General features: G+C 49.8%; 1 protein-coding gene across 1 annotated transcript in view; it reads left to right on the top strand.

The window, feature by feature from the left end:
• LOC132449530 (protein eva-1 homolog A) overlaps positions 1 to 20,504 on the top strand; it is a 31,842-nt gene that overhangs the window by 6,294 nt on the left and 5,044 nt on the right. Inside the window, exon 2 of the mRNA XM_060041215.1 lies at positions 19,154 to 19,291. The gene's annotated coding sequence lies outside the window, so the exon portion shown is untranslated. The remainder of the gene's footprint in view (positions 1 to 19,153; positions 19,292 to 20,504) is intronic.

Below are 20,504 nucleotides of genomic sequence, written 5' to 3'. Positions count from 1 at the left end.
AAAGAAACCGACAGCAAAACAAAGATAAAATGTCATTTTGATGCATCACAGGCTTCCAGTCATCACAAGGTTCCAATCAAACCCAGTGTGCATTTCGTTTTAACTCTTTCAATCTGAGTGCTTATTAGAAGCCTGCAGACATGCAGAAGGCCAAATATCCCACAAGAGACCGCATCGCCCTTCAATAAAGACTGGAGGGATTACAGGGTGCCGTTCTAATTAAGCCTCCCAACCTCCTATCAGAGAGCCTGATCCTGCGGTGTGTTTTCAGTCAGGGCCACTTTGGAGGCTTGTTTGGACCGAGGGTAAACATGTGTTCTGGGGTTGCCAAAGCTTTAGTAGTTTTATCACACCCATATTAAGAGGTTTTTCTTTATTTTAAGCAATTAGCAGACATGCTAAATTAAGCGTGACGTAGATGAAACACCCTCCAATAAGAGATTGAAGTGTTAAAATAGCTGTCGAAGCAGAGTGAGTGGAGTCTGTCGGACCGGTTCAGCGTTTGTCTGCGTCCGAGGTGGGACATGCAGTGATTTGGACATGTAGGCTCAATATCTAACCATGAAAGTATCTTGCCGAGCCACAAAGAAATGGCGCCGTTTTTTTTTTAATGAGATATTCCTTGTGTGTTGCTGTCAAAGCGTGGAGATTCGGGGTGAGTTACTGCTCAATCATCAGTTTTAGATATTGGTATTTTGTTTTGTTTCAAGAGTTTGGTATCAACAGTTTATTGGGACATGTTAATGTTATGGTATGAGTGAAGTACAAAATACATAACCCTGCTTTTTTATAGATTTATATATCAGTGTACATTTTATTCAAGTTGAGGATTGTTAAAGGGCTTTTCACTCTTTACTTACGGCTTTGAACTCTGAACAAAGTTGAGTGATTTTTTTTTCCATTCTGTAAAATTAAAAGTCACCATCAAAGTAGGTCTGCATAACTACACATAACTACATATTATTATTATAACTATCACATTAGTAGGATGGCAAAACCAATCTATCAACTGAATAAATCAAAGTGAAATAAACCCGGCAGCATCATATTTAGTCAGCAATAAATGCCATTAAATGTGTCTAGTTAAGCGTGAGTTAAGACGTTGCGTGCCGATCAAAGACCTTTCCAGCGAACCCTTCAGCCGTTGTTCTCTAAGCCACGGAATGTGTCAGACGGTTGCCGTGGGGTTAGCGCTGGGCGCGCTTAACGGACTTCATGTGTTCTCCGGGTGTGCGAAAGCAAACTGCCACGATGGTCTGCTGAGGGTTCGAGAAGGAGGCGTAGAGATGAGTCCTTAGTACAGAATGACTCGAGGATGAAAAAACTCATTCATGAACGGTCTTTCTGAAGAGGCTCACCTGTTGAACTTTCAGAGTTGTGTTTTTGTTCATTGAGATAGAAAATGACCCTGTTTAGACTTCTGACCTAGTCTGACTGTTGACCTGTTGGAACAGGTCATCATCATAAGGGCGGGTGTTTCTGTTGTTACCACTGTTGTCTGGCGTCACCGCGGGGGGTCATTGCATTCCCATTGGGGGACCTCACTCTTCTTCTCTATCTATCGATGCACAAAAGCGTGCATGCTCTCAGACGGGGTCACCCGCACAACAATGACATTCTGGAAGCTAACTCACAGCAGGGTCACACCAATGTACTTTCTCCTTCATATGGACTGTGTCCCGTGACTGAAATAGCCCCTGCCAAGCCCCCTTGGGATAGCAGAGGGCCAAAGTGCCCTGGCCATTTAGCGATGTCACAGGGCAGCCCAAACCCACTGTGATCTCCAGCCAGACCCCGCCGGGCCCCGCCTCCTCCAGCCCTCCGCCCGCAAGATGAATAGGGGATGATGGAGCGTTGTTCGTGTGCATGTGTGTTTGCGTGCGCCCGTGGGGTGGTGAGGGTCGGTGTCTATGTGCTTGCTAACGCACATTATCGCAGGAGTGGGCGAGTAAGAGAGGGGTGGATTAAAAAGGCTGGAAGAATTAGATGAAGGGGTGAGATGGGGAGCTGGGAAAGAGTTTGGAAAGATCGGCGATCGGGTCCAGTCCCGTACTTCTTTTCCCCTCCTCCTCCTCGCTCCCTAACCATCTGTTTCCTGTCTGAAACGCGACACCGGCGTGTAATTGGGCCATGCCAGTGTTGGAAGAGGCAGTGGAAAGGGGGTTCATAGGCAGGGGGGAAGAAAGTTGGATTAGCATCCATGCTACTAGATATAGCTTACCTGTGTGCTGCTCTGTGATGGAGCACTATGCGTAGCTCTGGCTGGCTGGGTTCTGAATGCTGCCGGTGGACTGTGTCTTACATTCTCTGGGTGCTCTGCTTTGTACTTAGATTGACTTTACCTCTCTGACAGGATTCCATCAACATGAATGAGAGTTCCTTTGCCTTGTAGGCTACAGCGATGGGGTTGCCAGTGGACAGATATAATTTAGTGTTTTCGCCCGGTTCTCCGGACTGAAAAACAAGAGTGATGGGGCTGTGTAAGCATATCTGGGTAAACATGTTCCCATCTTCAGTCATATATCTGAACAGGAGGCCCCTTGAAGAGGACAGTGAATCTTTTAAGGTGAAGCCAAAATGCTCTTCAGCCAGAACTGTATCGATATATTTATAGAGCATCAATTTCTTTCTTTCTTTCTTTCTTTCTTTCTTTCTTTCTTTCTTTCTTTCTTTCTTTCTTTCTTTCTTTCTTTCTTTCTTTCTTTCTTTCTTTCTTTCTTTCTTTCTTTCTTTCTTTCTTTCTTTCTTACTTTCTTTCTTACTTTCTGCCTTAGTTCGTTGCCAGAATATTCCAGAGTTGTACAATGGTAGGCCACACTGTAAAGCTGGACATTGTCCTCCCACCTCCATGATTGTTTTTAATGGATGTGGATGATGGTCAGCTATTGCAAAGCCCAGACCTCCCTGCTCTGTTTGTTTAGCGATGCCTCCATGGATCCAGGACTTCTGTAACTATGCAAGCTGACGTTAGCCATTAAGAAAAAAAAATTGGAACACCGTTGTAGAAAAAACTGCCGAGAATATAAGTGTTGAAAATGAATGAGTGATATTTTAAACAACTCTTCTTGAGTTGCTGTTGAGGCTGGGACTGAAAGGTGGCCTGAATGAGTTCAATGTTCAATGTTGTTGAACTCATGGGTGGGCCTCGACCGCAATTAACACGAACTGCACTCCCTGAAACTCCTCTGTCCCCATTACAAGGGCCCTCAGGGGCCCTGAGCATTGCACTATTAGCTATAAGCCAGTGGGGAGGTTGAAATGGGAACTCCTCCACATAGCTGCTTTGGAGCACGTCAGCCTTATTGATCGCGGCCTGGCGAGGACATGGGCATGCTTGTACAATCACTTTCATACGCGTGTATGTCTGTTGGATGGGTCTATGTTGGATTGTTCCACGCTCTTGAATATGTTCCTTCCTATACCTCATGGGGTCCTCCTCCTCCCCCTCTCCGCTCCCACTCGGCGGTGAACTGAAGGGGAAAGGTGTTGGGTGTAATGTGTGCGGCCCTTGGGTGTCAGATGTTGACCTGTGTGTCAGTGTGCAGTATGCTCTTTGCGAGTCTGTCTCGTGTCAACCCCCCCCCCCCCACACACACACACACACATAAACAAGAGCAGCAGAGAGGGAACCACCGTGAACTAGCTCTGACCAGAGAGCGCTACAACCTAAAGCGTCAGTGGGGGTCTGCAGCAGCGCTACGGCCGACAGATTTACTACACCACTGGAGCCCCCCAAACAGAGATTGGGAAGCAGACATTCTCAGCTGTGGGAAAAAGAGATTCCTAATGTAAATAGGAATTTGTTTGTGTGTTTGAGAGTGTGTCTGTGTGTCTGTGTGTTTGAGTGTGTGTGTGTGTGTGTGTGTTCGTTTCTTTGTGTCTGTGTGTGTCTGTGTGTCTATGTGTTTGAGAGAGTGTTTGTGTATCCCATTGCTCTTGTATGTATAAAATAGACACTGCATTGCTGTTGGTAGTGAAGATGTATGGGTTGGAAGGCATGTTCTCCTTCCAGTGGTGCTGTAACTCACACACACGCACACACACACACACACACACACACACACACACACACGCACAAACATAGCCTTTTGGTGCTTCAACCACTAAGGCAGGTGTTTATTTTAAAAGTCCTCTTCAGAAGTTGTTTATGGCACCCACTGTCCTCTCCCTCCTTCTCCTACTCTTCCTCCCCCCTTCTCGCTCACCTTCTTCATTTCTGCTTGTGCTTTTTTCCTCTTTTTGTAGTTCAAGGTAAGTGCCTCTCTATGTTTACGCAGTAAAGTGTCGCGTTTGGATTTTTATTCTGCTCTGTTTTGCTTTGTTAGTTAAACACAATGAACATGGAGAAGGAAGGATTTTTACTCTATGAAATCGGTGAATACATCTAAGCCAATGTGTGTGTTGGTGGATAGTTAAGGGGCTTATTAACATGAGGAATGAATAATACTCGGCAATCCTTAAACATGTGATGAAGAGCACATCCTGCTCTCTCACTTAGCACACACGCACACACGCTTACAAACAAACTGAGCCTGTCCCACACACTCAAGGCAAAGCTCAAGATGATTGTTATGATATGCCCATCTATCACTTACAATACAGGCATAAATGGAAAAAAGAAAAACATGGTATACACACCCAAACACACATATACTGCACAGCAATGTATAGAAATGCATATGTAAGCAGAAAAAAAAGAATGAAGAATAACGAGGGCTATAATACTATGGGCAGAGCTCTGGTCATTTCATGTATTTTACAGACAATGGCATACCATCTATCTCTTCATGGCTGGGTTTTACTGAAAAAGCAATGCATATGTCTGAAGCAATGCATGCTTCTCTAAGGTCACTCACTATGTATAACAACATATCACTACCTCAACCATACATATATGCTTCCAACCTTTACACAATAGTTTTGTTTAGTCTTCGGTAAAAAAAGCAAAAAACTAAATCCAGCGTTTCGAGGTTGTTCTCACTATAATGTGGTCTATTTAGGGTGCGTCCCATTTCTACCCCTTACCCCTCCCCCTTACCCCTCCCCCTTGGTTTGAAGGGGTAAGGGTGTCCCAATTCTCATTTTGGTTAAGGGGTAGGGCGAAGACAAAAGGCTACGTAGCCCTTGAAACGAAGCGAAAACGTAGCTTGAAACGAAGCTATCCAAGGACCACACTTCAAAGGGAGGGCTTCGAGGAAAATCCGGCCGAAAATGCATTTTTACTAGTTGTTATCATTCGGACTCATGATGTAAAGTTGACTGTATATTCAGCTCGAAGTCATACACGGACAATGCGATCTCTGAGCTCGATATAAAACATGACGCAACGGTAAATAACCGTTGAACTATACAAGATTTTAGCGCTCTCTAGTGGCCAACCGAAATCGCCAAATAAACAAACAGCAGCGATGGTTCAAGCGAAGGACACGCACAAATGTAAGTATTTTCAGCACTTTAATTACGGCAGACTGGTGTAATAATACTATTTTCGAGCGGTTTTTAATTGTGAAGTTAGTTTTGAATCACTAGTCAAGTTTGTTTTGATTCACTAGTCAAGTTTGTTTTGAATCACTAGAAGCCGATGCTAATGTGTTCCGCTATCGCTATTTGTTGAGATAGATATCCGATATCCCTTGACATGACATGTTAAGGTTTCAAGTAACATTTGTGTGCAGTGGATATGCTTACTACTACTATTCCTTGGTTGATTATACCGGCGCACTGCTTTGATATCGGTAAAGCTGCCACCTAGGCTACGTCGCTCGCCTGTCAAACTGAAGATTTCCTTTCCACCTTTACCTCAGGGACACCACAGGAGACCAGACGGCTCATTAATTTCAGGGGGACCAGGGACAATGAGTTCCTAAAATCGAAAATGATCGCCAGAAAACAGTGGGAGTGAGTCTTACGTTGTTCAATCTTTTCATTCTTGCGTCTGTTTTCTACTTTGGTATTTCTGTGTTGAGCTCAATAGCCCACTGAATGTCTGTGTCATTATACCAATTGCCTAATGAATGTATCAACCAAACGAGACCATTGTTTTTGTTGTAATTTAGTATTTTGGTGTGTGTGTGTGTGTGTGTGTGTGTGTGTGTGTGTGTGTGTAGCCGAGCTAAATTTAATTTGATTTTGTTTTATTTTTTATCATTGTTCATACCTTTTTTTATGTGAACTCCACCAAATATTGGTTCCTAAGTAAGTTGGTTTTGTTGTTCCCTATGGCATGCCTTTTGTTTCCCTGGGGAGTGGTTTGGCGTTACACCTGTGTGCACCTGTGTGTACCTGTGTGTACCTGTGTGTATGTGCAATGACAACAAATAAAATCCTATCCTATCCTATCCTATGGCAATGTTTTGATATGTTGAGGGGAGTGTCTTATGTCTGCATTTATTTGAAAGAGCATATGCACAGAAAAGCAGACGGACAGAGTTACAATGGAGATCCAGCGAGTTTTTAAAGCCATGTGACGCGTCGCATCACATAGGGAAGTTAACGCCAGCATTTCTGACGTTTTTATCCACTAATTCATTATGTTATGTGAGGCCACGCAACGCAACGTATGCTTGATCTGAAACATGCCTACTCGTGGCTTCTGTTGACATAGCAGTCAGCGACGATGAAGCCACGTAATGGAGGGGCGTCCCATTTCTTAGGGGAACGTTTTACCCCTCTGTATTGAGGGGTAAGGGGGAGGGGTAAGGGGAAGGGGTAAGGGGAAGGGGTAAGGGCTAGAAATGGGATTGGGCCTTAAAGACTGCATCTAGATTATTGTGTTTGAAAGAAGTAATGCAGCACACAAAAAGCTAGCAAGACAATGTCAGCCACGGACATTAGTCCATGGTCACACAGCGATTCATCTACCCGTCCCTTTAAATTGTAGCAGTTGTTTTCCTCGGCTAAAGTTAGTTCCACCGTAGAGCTATGACACACATGTTGTGGTCTTTATTTCTGTCATATTTGCCTCTAGACAAAGCAAGGGCTTTCTATGCTATTCACGCTATGGGGTTAGGGGTGGTGGGGGGGGATTTAGGCAGGCTACACTCATTGATGACACAGAGACAGCCTCATCCTTGTGGACACAGGGCAGCGTCTGACAGTGGAGGGGCTGGGCGGCAGTGGGGGTCTGTAGGTTGGGGTATGTTGGGGTCCACCTTGCTGTTGTCATAGAGACGTGCTAACGACACAAATGTGTAGAGGCTCAATGCCCGGAGGCTACGTCTGCCATGTCTGGAAACAGGGAGTGGGCTTTGACAAAAGGACGCACAAACGGATGAGAGCGGAAGTTGGGAGATGAGTGTTTCTTTTGTGTAAAGGTTTGGATGTGTTGGTGTGCTGCTTACAGAAGTCTGTCAGGCGGGTTGGGGTGGATGTATGCTGAGAGCAACATGGCAACACAACAATCCAGTGATTCATCATTCTTATTCAGGTTGCCTTACATTGCCAGACTAAACAGCAACCATTTAAAGGTCCCATGACATGCCACCAGATGTGGTGTGATTAGCCGTTACAAGCCGTTTTGGAAAACCTGCCCCTTATGACATCACAGGTGGACGTGTCGCAACTAGATGTGAAACGATTAATCACACTCACACCTGGTGGCATGTCATGGGACCTTAAAGAAGAGTTGTTGTGCTTTAAAATATCCCACATTCATTTTCAACACTTATATTCTCGTCTTTTATTAGATTTCCATAAATAGACAGATCAGAAAATTATTTCTCTGTGGATTGTAGTCTGATGAGTGTGCAGAAGGCTTTCCAGTAAACAACGTGTTTCTTAAGAGCTGCGGAATTCCTTGGTGAAAAACAAAAATGGATACCACGACACATCCAAATATGGGAATAGTAAGCCTACTGGGCTGGTGGATCAGTCTGATCACAACCCTCTCCTGCTGTCGTTGAATAGGTTGAGTAGGGTGTGTTTGTGTGTGTAGTGGTTCTGCATGTGTGTGCATGTGTCTAAATGAGGGGTTTAAAATGGGGGTCTTTTTAACGCATTGTTATGACCTCAAATTGTCAGCGGCAGCTATTTAGCGTTCTGCATCTGTTCTAATGACAGACCGTGTGGACACATGTATGCATGATTATGTGTGTGTATCTGGTGTTTGAAGTGTGTGTGTGCGACCCGAGCAGGGTATGATTTGGGCAAACGATCTGTGACACTGTTTAAACCTAGATAGTACCTCCGGAGCGACTCTACCCCCAGCTCGGACCCCTCCACCCGTCCCGCTCTGCCTCAGCAGGCAGGGACCCCCAGGGACCCGGGTGCCTGTAGTTCTCTCTCTCTTTTTAATGAGCCTTAATGTTGGTGTGCGTTGTTTGTCTTCGGCCCGGCGCAGCGACCGCATCAGGCTGAGGTTCTGCCAGCCCGCTGCTGCTCCACACATTCCTCTGTTTAACCCGCCTCCAGAGACCCCGGGTCAGCTCACCCTCCCCCTCCCCGGAGCCCAGGGACCAATCAGCTCAGCCTCCCCCTCCCCGGAGCCCAGGGACCAATCAGAGCGCTCCGGATGTTCCCTCCACTTGGACATTTTCTTCTGCTAATCTTTTTTTACACAAAAAGTAGGCTTGTCAGGCCAGTGTTACACTGCTCTAAAATTGACTTTTAATGGTAGCGGCTGAGCGGCTTTTTGTTAAACGGGCTCGCACGCAATCAGCTGCACTTGTATAAAAAAACCTGAAGCTCCCCTTCTCTCTCTCTCTGTCTCTCTCTCTCTCTCTCTCTCTCTCTCTCTCTCTCTCTCTCTCTCTTTCTCTCCATCTCACTTACATTGTACCTCTTGACTGGCCCATGTTCTCGCTTTAAAATGGGCCAGAGGAATACATCAAAAGGACACACACAGACACACACCCTGCCGGCCTCAACCTCTGTGCAACTCAAGTTACCTGTCCCAAACCCCTAAACTGTCCCAAAGCCTGTCCATTGTGTGTAGGGAGGAGAAGGAGTATAGCTACCATGAGCTCTGACATAGTCCCACCAGCGCATGAGCATGACTATCCCTCTCTCTCCCAACACATGCCCCACAGTGTTGACTACACCCAACCTCACTTATGTTTGCGTCACTGGGACCCATGTCAGGGGGGCCAGGGGGCTCCGGCTTCCACAAAGATAAACACTGAGCTAATGCCTGGGCTTGGCCCTGGGTCAGGGACCTGGAATCCCCATAAGCCTTACCTATATGCACATGTGTGAGCAGGCACACACGCACACACACACACACACACACACACACACACGCACACGCACAAAGACACACACACAAAGACACACACACACACACACGGACATCCTGTCAGGTGGATATTGTCATGGTGGTGTTGGCTGTGTGTGTGTGTGTGGTGTGTGTGTGTGTGTGTGTGTGTGTGTGCGTGTGTGTGTGTGTGTGTGTGTGTGTGTGTGTGTGTGTGTGTGTGTGTGTGTGTGTGTGTGTGTGTGTGTGTGTGTGCGTGCGTGTGTGTGTGTGTGTGTGTGTGTGTGTGTGTGTACTGCCCTTTTCACTCTAGGTTGCTCTCCTCAGGAATTCCATTAGCTAAGTGAAACATATTCCGCTTGAATACAAACACGCAAGATGTCTTCAGAGGTGTGAGTCTAAGTGCAGGGAAGGCTGTGTGTTGGTTGGAGTGTGTGTGTGTGTGTGTGTGTGTGTGTGTGTGTTGGTGTGTGTTTTTGAACGCGTATGAAGTGAGATTTCTGGCATCAGACAACAGTTATTATATTGTAGATTGAACCGGCAATGGCCGTGGTCTGATTGAAACCAGAGGCTTTTGCCCTGGCTCTTAAAACACGCACACACACACGCACACAAACACACACACACACACACACACACACACACACACACACACACACACACACACACACGCAAACACACTCGCACGCACGCACGCACGCACGCACGCACGCACGCACGTGCGCGCAAACACACAAATATACTACACACCGATGCCACATTGTTCCAGAGCATATTGGCTGTGTTTCACTGCCCTGGTCCTCACCTAATCCCCATCTCAGTGTTTAGTCTCAGGAGTTGTCTCCGGTGTCCTCTTCCATGTGACAAACACACACTCCTGTCTCTCTCTCTCTTTCCCTCTGGTTCCCAGTGTTTAAGCAGTCCCTCCGCCCCCTGCACGTCCCCCAGGCCGCTGGTCAAAGAGTTCAAAACTAACCATGGCTGCTGTCCACTTGCTTCACCCATCATAAACATGGTCGGAGCAATCTTAAAGAAAATACATAAACCCTGGATCATGCATGCCAGCACAGATTTGAGTCGTACTCCAGTAGGGTTAAAAATGGCCTACATCGGTCTGGAGGAACTAATTTCTATGAGGGCCTGACTTTTTGTGCCTCACTGTGCTGTACCTCCCTGGCAATGACCGCAGAACGCTGTCACACAAACCCTGCTGGGTTGACGGAGTAATCTGTGTTATATAGAGAGGATTTGGCTCTGTTTAATACGTTTGCAGCCCATTCTGCGTTGGTCAGCACATGGGCCACACGTGCACGTGGACTTCTGCCCTCGCTCGCCTGCTGGGGCACACACACAAGTACACACTCACTCGAACACACTGCAATGCTCGCACACTAAAGACGCAGGCACGCATACACATAAGTGCCCATACACTCAGGCCTATACACACACGTACACACATACACAGAAACACAGGCACACAAACCCACTCACACACTCCCCTCCAGAGTCCAGTGAAAACAGTAGGGTGGTGCCAGTGTAAACACGGTCCATTGTTATGGGCACTCTCTCTCTCTCTCTCTCTCTCTCTCTCTCTCTCTCTCTCTCTCTCTCTCTCTCTCTCTCTCTCTCTCTCTCTCTCTCTCTCTCTCTCTCCCTCCCTCCCTCCCTCCCTCCCTCCCTCCCTCTCTCTCTCTCTCTCTCTCTCTCTCTCTCTCTCTCTCTCTCTCTCTCTCTCTCTCTCTCTCTCTCTCTCTCTCTCTCTCACTCTCTCTCTTGTCCCCCCGGGGCGTCCCAAAGCTTTTAGGGGGCTGAGTCCTGGCGCGGGTCCCGCGCTTTGGACTGGGAAACAAAAACCTTGGTCTGATTTGCCCGGGCTCTTTTGAGCAACGTGTCATTATACCTCCAGGTCATTGGGCCGGGATTTGTTTTCCGCGCTCCCCTCCCTTTTCCCCCTCTCGACCCTCGGTTCCGCTCTCTCCCTGGCGCTTGGCTCGGCGCGCTCATTGGCTCCGCTGTGAGTGTGGTTTGTGTTAAGCTTTTAATTGGGAGTTAGTGTTTTATTTGCTGTTTATTCACCATTACTTGGGTGCGAGCAGCAGCCATCCCTGTACCCACTCTCCCTCCGAGCTGCTCAGCAGACCAACGGATGGTTGAAGCTGTGGAGGAGATGCGTCTCGCTCCCGTGGTTCGATTAAAGGGGACCTGAAGGACTGTGGAACATATCCTGTCCCAGATCAAGAGACAGAGGCTGTCTGCACGTTTTTGTGTTTCTGTCTGCACAAACACGTCTCGGACATGTTTGCGTTTGCATGTATTTGATCGGGGCCTGTGTGTGTGTGTGGGTGTGTGTGTGTGTGTGTGTGTGTGTGTGTGTGTGTGTGTGTGTGTGTGTGTGTGTGTGTGTGTGTGTGTGTGTGTGTGCATAAAAACATGTTCCTACGCTCTGCATCCAATCATTGACCCCGGGCCACATGTGCAGCTAATTAGGGTCAATCAGAAGGCTGCAATCAGAGCAAAGCAAGGGGCTGGTGGCAGCATGGTATAGGGCTGGAGGGTTAAGACCTATGATTAGGAGAGCGGCAAACGACACAACCAATCAGACTTCTCAAATTCTTTCCCTCTCCCTCTCTTTCCTTGCCCCCCACCACCACCACCACCACCGCCGCCGCCGCCGCCACCACCGCTGCTGTATTCCGGATCCTCTGTGTTTATTGAATGTGTTCCAAGCTAATCTGGTCCGTGCACCGCGTCCGCATGCGTTTGTTTAAACCTATTTGGATGATGGACAGCTGCGGCTGACCGCGGAAGACGATACCGGAATAATACCAGGCTTCCCGAACGCTTAGGCAAAACAGGAAAATAGATGAAACAGAGTTTCAGACATTTCTGGGTTTTTTTGTCAGTCGCTGCAGAGAGTTAAATTAGCAGGCTTTCCCTTCCCTCCGATGGTTGGAAATATTTGCAAGCTGTTATATGTTCGATAGTTACGTATGTAACTACGGTTCTATGAATTCCGGATGACCGCCAGAGGCGGTGCTTTAGCACTCCATGTTCCATCTCGCGCATGCGCAGGTCGAGTAATTATACCAAAAAAGTCACCTGTGACACCTGGGTGACCCGAGACAGTCTATATATTCCGGAGTCACCCGAGGTTCTGTTCCAACTGGATCTTCTCGCGGAATCTGAGAAGTCTGAGTGACAGAGAACTCTGGCGGTCATCCGGAATTCATAGAACCGTAGTTACATACGTAACTATCGTTCTATTTCATTCCTACTGACCGCCAGAGGCGGTGCTTTAGCACTGGATGACTAATACCAAAAAGGTCACGAAGAGTGCTCACTTCAATCAAGGGCTCGAAGCCGCCGACAAGACAGCCGTCGCCACAGGATGAGGAGCAGCGACATTAACCCTGTAGTATCGGGCAAAAGTACATGATGAGGACCATGTAGCCGCGGAGCAAATGTCCTGAAGTGGAACCCACTTCAAGGCAGCCCATGAAGTAGCCATACTCCTGGTAGAGTGGCACTTAACGGCCAAAGGCATAGGGAGCCCCTGTGCCCTATAGGCATTCAAGACCACATCCACAACCCAGTGGGAGAGTCTCTGTTTCGACAGGGCAGCACCCGTAACAGACAAAGAGGTTATCTGTCTTACGCAAGCTGGTTGTCGCTTCAACGTATGCCCTAAGCGCCCGCACCGGGCACAACAGGTCTGACACTCTTTCTGCACCCCCTGGAGAGCCTGGGGGATTGAAAGCAGCCAACTCGATTGATTGGTTTACATGATGGGGAGACAATCGTTTGGGTAGGAAGGATGGGTTCGGCCAGAGCACCACTCCTGACCCATCTGCGTGCCAGCGCAAACACGCCTGGCTTACTGACAAGGCATGGAGTTCACGACCCGTTTTGCAGTTGCAATGGCAAGAAGAAATGCCGTCTTCATGGACAGCCGCGTCAGGTCTGCCTGACTTAGTGGCTCAAATGGGGGTAGACATAAGGACCTCAGAGCTACTTTCAGGTCCCATGATGGTGCCCTCAGGGATCCCGGCGGTTGAAGCCTCTGGGCTCCCTTCAGAAACTGCCTGATTAGGTATTTGGACCCTACCGTCTGGTTATCCACCCTTGCGTGTGTGGCTGAGATCGCGGCCATATAAACACGCAGGGTAGACGCAGCTCTTCTGTTGTCCAACACAGACTGCAGAAAGTGTAGTATCACTACCACTGAGCAGGTCTCCGGGACTTCGCCCCGCGCCACGCACCACTGTGAAAACAACTTCCACCTGTTTGCATAGAGCAACCTAGTGGAGGGTGCCTGGGGGTGGACCCTGTCCAGCGTTGCCAGTAAAAGGGGAATTGGGGGAAATGCATAAAGCAGGCTGTCTGGCCAAGCATGAGCCAGAGCGTCCTGCCCTAGGGGACTGGTCCTCTCCGTCAAGGAGAACCAAAGGGGACAGTGGGTGGTCTCTTCGGAAGCAAAGAGATCCGCCACTGCCCTGCCATACCTGTCCCAAATCATCCCCACCACCTCCGGATGGAGTCTCCACTCTCCGGGGGGTGGCCCTTGGCGAGAGAGAAGGTCTGCCGCTGTGTTCCGGACACCTGGAACATGGACAGCCCTCAGGCTTAGAAAATGGGGGAACGCCCACGGAAGGAGCCTTTGCGTGACCCGCAGGCTCTGCCTCGATCTGGTGCCCCCCTGATGGTTGACGTGGTAGACTGTGGAGGTGTTGTCTGTCCGGACAAGAACATGTCGGTCCCTCAGAACTGGAAGGAAGTGCCTGAGAGCTAAGAACACCGCAAGGAGTTCCAGCACATTTATATGCTCCAGTCTCTGCTGGGCATCCCACTGGCCTCTGACAGTCCTGCACTGCCATACTGCACCCCAGCCGGAAAGGGAGGCGTCTGTCTCCACAACCTCCCGCCGGGAAGCTATCCTCCCTAAGGGCGACCCCGCAATCAGGTATGCCCTCTCTCTCCAGGGTCTGAGGGCCCGAAGGCACCGCCCAGACACCCTGACCATCTTGTGTCTCTGCCACTTGGGGTCCAAGTGGAGACCATTCACCCAGATCTGAAGGGGGCGCAATTCCAGAAGGCCTAGTGGGACCACCATGGATGCTGAGGTCAGCATACCTATCAGTCAAAGGAAGAGGCTGTATTCCAGCAACTTCCCCCGCCTGAAGCGCTGTAGCAGCTGCAGAATGGTAGCTACGCGCTTTGGAGAGAGGCAGGCTCGCATGGCCACCGAGTCGAGCACCAGCCCCAGATAGCTCACAACCCGACATGGTGTAGGGGTTGCTCTTGGTAAAGTTGACCATAAGGCCAAGCCGGTCCACATGGCTGAGGAGCATGGCTGTGTCCCTGACCGCCTGCTCCCGAGTTGGGGAAATGACCAACCAGTCGTCCAGGTATGGCAGTATCGCCATACCTGTGGCCTGTAATGGTGACAGGGCTGCTGCTACACACCGTGTAAATATACGCGGGGCCAGAGACAGCCCGAACGGAAGAACCCTGAACTGGTAAACCTTGCCCAGAAAAGCAAAGCGGAGGAACCGCCTGTGACGCTGGGTAATAGGGACGTGAAAGTAAGCGTCTTTCAGGTCTATTGATACGAACCAGTCCCCCTGAGCGATAGCCTGGAGGACGTCCGCAACACGCAGCATGTGGAAGGGAAGAACCTTGAGGAACTGATACAGCCCTCTCAAGTCCAGAATGGGGCGAAACCCGCCATCCTTCTTCGGTACCAGAAAGTAGGTTGAGTAGAACCCATCGAGCTGTTCTTGTGGTTCTACTACTTCGATAGCACCCTTCCCAAGGAGGGTGGCTACTTCCTGTCTCAGGACCAGGGATCTGTCGGGATTGGTGACCACGGTAACCTTGATCCCGCTGAAAGTTGGGGGCCGGCGTCGGAATTGTAGTGTGTACCCGTTGGATAGCGTGGACACTATCCAAGGGTCTGTGGTCTGCTCTTGCCAGTAGCTCAAGTGCTGCTGAGAAAAGCGTCCGACGACCGGCCCTTGGACTTCAGTACCTACCCCCCCTGCCCCTAGGGGCCCTGGGGGGGCGGCGGCTGGGCGCCGAACCTCTTGCGCCTGAAATGCCACCCGTGGCGCAGAGCTACGGCGCTGGTCAGCCCGTGCTGAGAAGTGCTGGCCCCTCGATTGTCCACCTGAACGTGGTTGAGACCTATAGGCACGGGGTACCGCAGAGGCCCCCGGCCTAGAATGAAGCAGAGGTGCACGCCGTAAGCTAGCAAACTGCTGGCTAGCCTGGCCAACCTGTACACTTCGCTCCAGGGCCTGAAGAGCAGCTGGCCCAAATGTCTGGCCTGGGACCACTGGAAGAGAACGGAGGGTCCGTCGACACACTGCGCCAGCCAAACCTGGCGGCGCGCCAACGTAACAGTTGACATTAACCTGCCTAGCTCCCTAGTCATGTAAGCAAAAGTTTGCAGTGAAGCATCACTGAGGGTCTGTGCTGAAGGATCAGCACCTGACCCACGTATAGTCTGAGACAGCGCCAGAACGATGTGAGAGAGCGAATTCCCAAGACGTCCCACACGGGCAGCAATGTTGTAACTCCTGGTAAGGAGGTCATCTGTAATCCGGCACTGGGGCCGAGGGCAGCGCGCATCGGTTCTCAGAGCCTCGTCCGGGGAGACAACCAGGGACGCTATAGCAGGCTCAATCGGAGCTAACCGGTCCAAGCCATAAGAATCAGCATTGGCCATAGTTGCCAGACCTCTGCTATCACTAGTGTGATGGGAGAGAGCCCTTGAATCTGGCCAGCATCTATGAAGCTCTGCGATGTACAGCTCAGAGGGGGGCAAAGAGAAAACGGAAGGTGGAGCGGCCTGTGGAAAAAAGGCGTTCACAGGTGCAGATGAAACAAGAGCTTCATCCAACCCCAGTCTTGCCAGGGCCATTTGCACGGCTGGTCTAACAGTGTCGCAGCCGGACACTGACCCTCTAGCCGAGCCGCCCAGAGACCCTTGAGAGAACGCCTGAGAGGCAAGGGACGCTTGCTCTTCCTCCTCTGCAAAGAGGCTACAGGACGCAGCTGTAGACAGCATGTCATCCTCTGTATAAGTGGGTTGCGCAGCCGCAGGGGCCGCGGCTGGTACACCCTGAGCTGGTTGGAGGTTCTGTAGGAGGGCTTTAATCTGAGCAACCTCATCCGAGAGCTTATTCACTTGGTTCGCCAAGTTTTCGACCTTACGGGACTTCCCGGGGGGTCCCCCAGCTGCCGAGGCACGGCGCATGGTGCCACTAGGACCAAGACCTGAAGGGGGCAACCCTGGTCTGCCCTCCACCTCAGCCAACCTAGCTAGCCTCAGTGCATGAGGCATGAAACTACAGTTCATGCACGGGTTATCTGACACTGCTTCCCTGAGGTGTTCAACCCCGAGACACGCAGGGCACTGGTCATGGCCATCCTCCGCCTGCAGGGAGGCCATGCAGGTGACACAACTATGGGCGCTTAGCATGTCGGCAAATTAATTGCAAGCAAATTAATCAGTAGGCTAGGCAATCGAGCTTTAGGCGAGAGCACCCGAGCAACGACGCGACACCCCGACAATAACAGTGACGGCAAGCTACAGGCGAGAGCACCCGAGCGACGCGACACCCCGACAATAACAGTGACGGCAAGCCTTGGAAACCCAAGCAGCCCACTGGAGAGCAAATTAATACAGGCTAGGCAATCGAGTTCTAGGCGAGAGCACCCAAACAACGACGCGACAGCCCGGCAATAACAGTGACGGCGAGCTACAGGCGAGAGCACCCGAGCGACGCGATACTTGACTCCGACAATAACAGTGACGGCGAGCCTTGGAAACCCAAGCAGCCCACTGGAGAGCAAATTAACACAGGCTAGGCAATCGAGCTTTAGGCAAGAGCACCCGAGCAACGACGCGACTCCCCGGCAACAACACAGTGACGGCGAGCCTTGGTAATCCAAGCAGCCCACCGGAGAGCAATCAGCGCAGGCTAGGCAATCAAGCTACAGGCGAGAGCACCCGAGCAACAATGCGCCCGACAATAGAGTGACGGCGCCAGGAAAATACAGTGACGGCTTTTGGAAACCCAAGCCACTCACTGGCGATTAATCAAAGAGCGCAACTGGCTAAATACATACAGTGACGGCGGCTTGGACCCCAAGCCGCGCACTGGCGCATACAAATGAGCAACCGGGCTTAGGCGAACGCACCCGAGAAACGGTGCGAGACCGAAAGAATAACACAGCGACTGAAAAACTAGGTGCCAATTAATGCTCTAAGCAAATTAAAGCAAAGGGTAGAAAGGTGAAATCAGCTGCCGCGCTAGCCGACGGATAGTCGACTACGCGTAGCCTACACACTTTACTCACCCCTGCCGAAATCAAACTAATTGCTAGTCGCAGCCCTTGGTGGACGAAGTTAAATCGAGGCACCAACCCTTGGGTTACAAGGCTACTTGCGACAAGCTAATATGGTATCTCTTACAACAAACAATGTCTGTGTGTCCTGCTAGTACGCTACCGCGAGAAAATAGAAGGAACAGAACCTCGGGTGACTCCGGAATATATAGACTTTCTCGGGTCACCCAGGTGTCACAGGTGACTTTTTTGGTATAATTACTCGACCTGCGCATGCGCGAGATGGAACATCCAGTGCTAAAGCACCGCCTCTGGCGGTCAGTAGGAATGAAATAGAACTTGATCCTTGACTCCAACTTCAGCCTCTGTTTTTTGCGCACTGCCAGCCAGAGAAAACACAGTCTGTAGTAAAGCTCAGTGGAGGGGTCTCTGAAGACCCCTCCCTCTATTGTTTTCCACCCATTTGTTGAATATGAAATGCATTGTTGCTTTAAACGGTCCCTGAGCCTCGTTCTCTGATTTAGACAAACACACTCAAAGTGAAGCTCACTCAGAAACGCTTTATCTTGGAATAAAGCAATATGCTCTTGTATAATATTCATGGTTATATCTCTTATTAATCAAATGATCATTGAGCTGTTTGGGATCTGATGCGGGGACAACAGAGTGACTTTTGCTTTTCCTATAATCCAAATGAACACTAAAATGCCTCCAAGATACTGTGGTTGGCGAGTCCATCTGTAACATCTAGGAAGGCTTTTATTTTGTGCACAGAGACACATGCGTCTGATCCGAGGTCAGCACAGTAGAATGTAATCACTGTTGAGAGACAAGCAGGACAAACAAACGGACGGACGGACGGCCAAATCCTGTGGCCCGCAGTATTGTAAATCAGCCGTGTCGCGGCGCAGGGACACACCAGCATAATGCCCGGAGCGTGGCCAAGGTTTTCAACCACATGTGGGGGAGGGAGGGTGGGAGGGGGGGGTAGGAATGTATCACACACTGCATTGTGTGTGTTGCTTTATTTTACTATTGAGGAGCTGATGGGAGTGAAGGGAAGGTTTTTGTGGGGGGGGGGGGGGAGGGGGGGGGGGTCACAAGACAGACTGCTGGGTGGGTTACCTGACTCACGGGATGCTGTGAGATAGCTGCGGTCTGGTGGGATGGGGGGGGGGGGGGGGGGGGACGACTTGTGCGTAGCTTTCGGGAATGTCATGACGCAGGTCCGTGGGAGGGTGTGAATCACTGTTTTGACGGCGCGTCCTCATCCGGCATGGATGCGTCAGCGACACTGTTGTGCCTCACAGCTCTGCACTGCCGCGTGTTCTTAATACACATGTCCAGAGGACACGTACACACACGGCCTCTCGCGTACTATTCCACCTTCAAAATGTCATGTTGTGCTACATTTGCTGGACGTTTCTCTGGTTTTGTTCGGTTGCTTCACAAATCACGTGTGAAGTTATTCTCCGTGGAACTTTTCCAAAGAACAAAGCATCAACATAACTGTATCATAAATATTACTAAGCTCCCACCATGCCGGCCTGGCCTCCAGGTTCGGGCCCCATGCGGCTCCTTCTCACTCCGTCTTGTTGCCTTCCTCTGCAGTGCCCAAGAAGCTGCTCCAGGAGCCGGAACCCAGTGCTCCGGTGGACCCTCTGTCCCCCAGCGCCCATGACCCCAACGTGGTGGGAGACAGCGCCCCCCCACAGGGGACCGTAGTCAGGCCATCTGACACTGTTCCAGGTGAGCACAATCCCCTCTCAGTGTGTGTGTGTGTGTGTGTGTGTGTGTGTGTGTGTGTGTGTGTGTGTGTGTGTGTGTGTGTGTGTGTGTGTGTGTGTGTGTGTGTGTGTAACTATCTTTCTATCTCTCCTGCACACACACACAAAGATAGACAATGTGATAGAGGACGTGTGATATGGAACCAGTACTTGTTCTGCTTGGCTCCTCGCTAATTAGAGACCCAGAGGTAACTAAGGAGCAGCGGATAGGGGGGAGGCAGAGAGGTGTGTCCTGGGGTGCTGGACTGACCTGTAACGCATGACCTCGCTAACTTCCTCCCTTCATACCTGCTTCTCTTCTAGTTGAACTGGTTTCCGTCGACAGTTCACTTAATAGTGCAAGGGGGGAGGATGGGACGGGGGGTTGTTATGTCGATGTTTGGGAACAGTGAACAGTAAGGTCAGTTTCGGGCACATTCGAAACAAGCTTGAAATACGTCCACTGCAATCACTCCTTCTGATCAGTCACCGTCGTGTCCTTTTCTTGGTCCTGCTATATTATTAAAACATGGACACACCTCCCCATTCCCATTATGCACCAAACAATTCTAAAGCCTGCATGATCTAGACTTCCACGCATCCAGCTGGACATGACACGCGACCACGCCAGCAGATCCACCTGATAGGACATTTCAAAACACATGTCTCATGCCAGCTCCCACAATTAGTTAACCAGATTAATATCAACCAATTTTTGCCTGTTAGAACCACGGTGGCTGACTGACCCACATGCTTACACATTCATACTCACCAAAAGCCACTTGTTGCCAGGTCCAAAGTCAATGGTTTCCTTAAAATGGTATAAAGTGGTCATTATGTTGGTGAATGGTGGTTCAGCCATGTGTTGGCCCTGGATATTGTGTGGGTACAACCTCATGGGATGGCTCTGGTGAGAAACAGATGTTGGGTACTGCACCGGATCCCGGGAGTACATTTGAAAGGCTTCCAATGTGGTCAGTTTCTCTAGAATTTGAGATGGTGACATAGTCGAACACTGCTTGACCTGACCGTCTCACATGATAGAGGCTGTAAAATGTGTCAGCAGCCTGGAGCATCTGGGTACTCCCTAATACTCCTCAAAACACAGTGTCTTTTAAAGATGCTGAAAAAACAATTTTGGTACAGTGTAGATTATTGTAAATGTAAACTGTAAACTGAACAGTAACACTTTACTG

This window comes from Gadus macrocephalus, chromosome 21 (assembly GCF_031168955.1).
Source record: "Gadus macrocephalus chromosome 21, ASM3116895v1".
In the NCBI taxonomy this organism is placed as follows: Eukaryota; Metazoa; Chordata; class Actinopteri; order Gadiformes; family Gadidae; genus Gadus; species Gadus macrocephalus.
Note: the sequence above shows the minus strand (reverse complement) of the source record. Positions and strands in the feature narration are given on the sequence as shown.